Source organism: Phyllobates terribilis, unplaced genomic scaffold (assembly GCF_046119375.1).
Source record: "Phyllobates terribilis strain yellow unplaced genomic scaffold, ASM4611937v1 Scaffold_3943__1_contigs__length_67524, whole genome shotgun sequence".
NCBI lineage: Eukaryota > Metazoa > Chordata > Amphibia > Anura > Dendrobatidae > Phyllobates > Phyllobates terribilis.
The window spans coordinates 53,868-58,764 of NW_027366695.1; positions in this window are offsets into that span (position 1 = coordinate 53,868).

The following is a 4,897-nucleotide window of genomic DNA, read 5'->3' on the forward strand; positions in this document are numbered from 1 at the left end:
TGTGGAGAAAGAAGAGAATTAAATGGATGTAGAAGAGAGTACTCAGTTTGCATTCAATATACAAGTCAAGCTATATCGGCCTTTCGGAGTAGATAGTGCATGTAAGCAAGTAAAGCATGAATCCCAACTTAGCTAAAGTTCCCAAAGTAGATAAAGCATGCTAATTCATAGTCAATGTAGAGGGAACTTACAACACATGAAGAGGTGGTCTAATTAAGAGAAATAAGACCGAGATGAAGTTTAAGGTGTAGAAAGGGTAACTGTTGAGTGCCTTCGTAAAGATATTAGTTATTTTCTCTTCTTTAGGTACATGAACTAGCTTAAGACGCTTGTGCTCAACATGATCTCGTAGAAAATGGTGTCGCACATCAATGTGCTTTGTCCTGGAATGGTACACTGGATTCTTTGAAATGTTGATGACGCTAGTGTTGTCGCACTTGAAGCTACAACTATATACTCGACTTCTATAGTGGACGTTGCAATTGAATTTTGCTTCTTCGACCCCCCTGAGACTAAGCAAGGGCCAAGGAATTGTGCCATGCCACTAGTACTTTTCCTATCAACCAAATAACCAGCATAATCAACATCGGTGTAGCCTAAAATAGATATCTCACCTCCCTTTGGATACCATAAACACAAATCATCAGTCCCTTTGAGGTAGCAAAAAAATTGCTTGACATTAGCTAGATGAGAAGCTCGAGGTCGGACTGTGACTGAGCGCAAGAACAAACTACAAAAACAATGTTTGGACGAGATGCAGTTAAGTACATTGGCAAACCTAACATACCCATGTACATTGTCACGTCGACCTTTTCACTAGCAAGATCAGCATCGAGCTTGGTGGTGGTAGAAATGGGCGTAGGTAGAGGCTTGCTTGTCTCCATTCCATACTTCTTCAGTAGATCTTTGATGTATTTCTGTTGATGTATTTGAATTCCATCCTTGAGTTAATTAACTTGTAACCCTAGAAAAAATGTTAGGTCACCAATCATTCTCATGCTAAACTTGAGGCTCATAGTTGTTTTGAAATCTTCTACGAGTTGTAAGTTAGTCGATCCAAATATAATATTACCAACATATACTTGAACAATTAAAATATCACCTTTACCTTACCTTATAAATAGAGTATTGTCAACAAGACCTCTCTTGTAGTCATGATGAAGAAGGTAATCAGAGAGACAGTCATACCAAGCGCGAGGAGCTTGCTTAAGACCGTATAGAGCTTCATTTAGGAAAAGTTGGATCCTCAAAGCCTGGTGGTTGTTTGACATGCACTTCCTCATTAAGCTTACCATTGAGGAGGGCAGACTTCACATCCATTTGGAATAATTTGAACCCCTTAAGCCAAGTGTGGGCTATTAAAAATCGTATCGCTTCAAGGTGAGCGACAGGTGCATATGTCTCATCGTAGTCTATACCTTCTTGTTGGTTATTGCCTTGAGTGACTAGTCTCGCTTTGTTGTGAACCACTTCTGTACTGTCATCCAGCTTGTTCCTGTACACCCAACGGGTGCCAACGATAATCCTATCAGTTGGCTTGGGCACAAGACCCCAAACTTGGTTGCGCTTAAACTCTTCGAGCTCTTATTGCATTGCTATAACCCAATCCGGATCTAGGAGTGCTTGAGAAATGCTCTTTGGTTCCTGTAATGATACAAAAGCACAACTAGAGTATAAGTTATGAAGATTAGAGCGAGTTTGTGTACCTTGACTATAGGAAGATATGATATTGTGCACTGGATGATCTTTCATCTGTTGATAATTACAAACTTCAACTTGAGTTGAATTTGGGAGAGTCAAGGTGGTTGTCTTCCTTTGAGGAACTAACGACAAGCTTTCAGCGAGAGTACTGGGACTCGCTTGGATCTCCAAAGTTTGCGCTTGAGTGGGAGAGGGTCCCGTTGAAGCTTCAGGTGTACCTAAATCAATAGAGCTTGTATTCGCTGAACCTTCATCGTCATTCATCGCGACTCTAGTGTTTGAAGGGAGACCAATAGAGTCTTCATCTTCATCATCAATACATGTATCTTCATAGAGAGAAGAGGAGGGATGAGGAATAGAAGATGAAGGCTGACTTACCTTTAGGAATGGGTCTTCACTCAAAGATGGAGTAGAATCAAGAGGCCTTTTATCAAATTTCACATGAACACTATCCTCTATCTTCCTTGTCCTCTGATTTAGCACCCTGTGCGTCTGGCTTGAAGGAGCGTAACTTAGGAATATAGCTTCGTCGTTCCTAGCATCAAATTTACCTAAGAGGTCCTTCCCGTTGTTATTGACATAGCACTTACATCCAAACACTTTTAAGTGCGAGATGCTAGGTGTACGTCCTTTGAGCAATTCATAGGGAGTTTCTATAGGATAGGACTTAACATAGCACAATTAATAATATAGCACGTTGTGCTTACAACTTGTGCCTAATAGTGAGATGGTAAACCACTAGAAAGCAACATAGTTCTAGCCATTTCTTCTAGGGTTCTATTCTTTCGTTCAACCACACCATTTTGCTCAGAAGTTTTGGGAGCTAAGAAGTTATGCTCAATCCCTTTGTCTTGGCAACATGTGAGGAACTCGCTATTCTTGAATTCAAGCCCATTATCTAAGTGAATTGCACGAATAGGGAGACCTAAGCTCTCCTCCAAAAGAAGTGCTAAGTTGTGAAAAGCATTAAATGCCTCACCCTTAGACTTGAGAAAAAGAGTCCAGGTGAACCTAGAATAATCATCTACTAAGACATAAATGTAGCGATTACCTCCTTTTCTTTGAACGCGTAGTGGTCCACATAGATCCATGTGAATGAGCTCTAGAGCAGCTTTAGTGGACACTACCTTTTAAGGGGTGAAGGAGCTTTTCGTCACTTTGGATCTTGAGCACTCAGAGCACAATGTCATGGAATTTGGGTTGATGCGAGGGAGACCATGAACAAGGCCTTTGGACTAGAGCTTGTGTAGTAGATGCAAGCTGGCATGTCCTATGCGTTGGTGCCATAGATTTGATTGCTCTTTGAGTGCATCGAGACACATGTGTCGAGCTGGGGAGAAACTGTAGTCAAACAGATAAGTATTATCAACTCTCTTACCTTTCATCAGAATTTCTTGATGTGGATCTATCACTACACATGAAGTTTTGTTGAAGGTGACTTAATTTCCCCCTTGATTAAACAACTGAGCTACACTTAACAGGTTAAACTTGAGGCTTTCAACAAGGTTGACATTTCTGACTTGGATAGCGTTAGTGAGATGAACACTTCCACTTGCCTTGATTTTACCTTGTTTCTTGTCACCAAAGGATACACTTCCTCCTTCCTTAGCTTGAAATGAGAGTAGAAGTGAAGGATTACCTGTCATATGACATGAGCAACCACTTTCTATGTACCACCTACTCTTCATTTCAACCTCACTGTTGAACTTAGATTCTGGATCTTCGACTTCCATTAAGCACATCGAGCTGGAACTGGAGCTTGGAATACCTTTGGCCTTAGTACAAAACTTAGCCAGATGTCCCTTCTCCTTGCATTTGTAGCACACAATGTCCTGGATGTCTCGCTGCTTGACTTGTTCCTTCTTGATTCTGCTTTATCCTTTGAAGAATTTCTTAAGCAAATAGGTCATTGTGGCAACCTCCTTGTCTTCCATGATCCAGACTATGAGAGAGTATGAATTTATGTAAGAGTTCCGGCTCTGATACCGATTGTTGGATCCGTTTGTATATAGAAACCTTCTAAAATAGTGCTTAAGCTATAGTCTAGCTTAAATACTTAACTGCGGAATAGGAAGATTAAAAACAATAAAAGCTTTATAACACTTGTAAGGATTTTTCCAAGGTGAGAACACTAGACTTCTACCAAGTCCGGGATAAAACTCACCACTACTCTTCATTGCTTAACGAGTTGTCTTTACAAAGTTTAGAACAACACTCTATAGCTCTCCTCTAACTTTCTAGTGTTTTCTCTCACTTTCTCTGAAAGATCAACTCCTAGACAATAAAGTTACCTCACTTAGCTCAAACAAGTGTATACTCTCAAATACACTTCAAATACGCTCTCGGGAACTAGGGCTTGGCGATCAGGCGGCGACATGCAATTCCACCCCTCGCTCCCGGCGGCCGTGCCCTGCGTAGGTGGATTGGAGGCCCGATTTCCGGCGGCGGTGTGAGTTTGTTGCTGTGGGTTCGGTGGTGCCCTATTGGAGATTGCCCTAACATGCTGCTGAAGGAAATACCTTTGCCCTATTATGGGGGACGATTCTTCAACTACGATGCATTTTGAGTTCACTTCCTGATGTTATTATTGGAGAGTCCAAACACATCCAGCCAGCATTCCTGTCATCGTTCTTACTAGATGTTTTGGAATTGGAGGACTCTGAAATTTACGACTTCGGCTTTGAGGAGGTGACGATGCAAATTGAGGAGCAAAAGTATGTGTTGCTAGGAGGGATCATGGGGCCTGGTGTGACGCTCAAAGATATGGCTGCATTTGTGAATCAGAACTGGGCAGAATTCATGCTGACGATACAAGTATGACGCAATGGCATTTGGTCGTTCCACTTATCCTATCAAGCGCACATGGAGACTGTGTTGAACTCTAGACAATGGTTTTTCAAGGGTCGCTACCCTATTGCGCTGACCACATGGGTGTCGGGTACGTTCGTTTTATGGAATCGATTTGACACTGTTCCGGCCTGGGTGCAATTCCGGAACCTGAACCCTCTATTTCACTCAAAGCATATGCTGACTGTGCTGGGAAATCTGATAGGAACGCCTATGGCTATGGATGAGGCAACAAGGAATCGCTCTCGGCCTGAATGTGCCCGCCTTCTTATCCGTGTCTCTGCTAAGGATATCCTGAGGGAAAAGCTGATCTTGCATGACCATACAGGTAAACTTTATTATCAAAAGG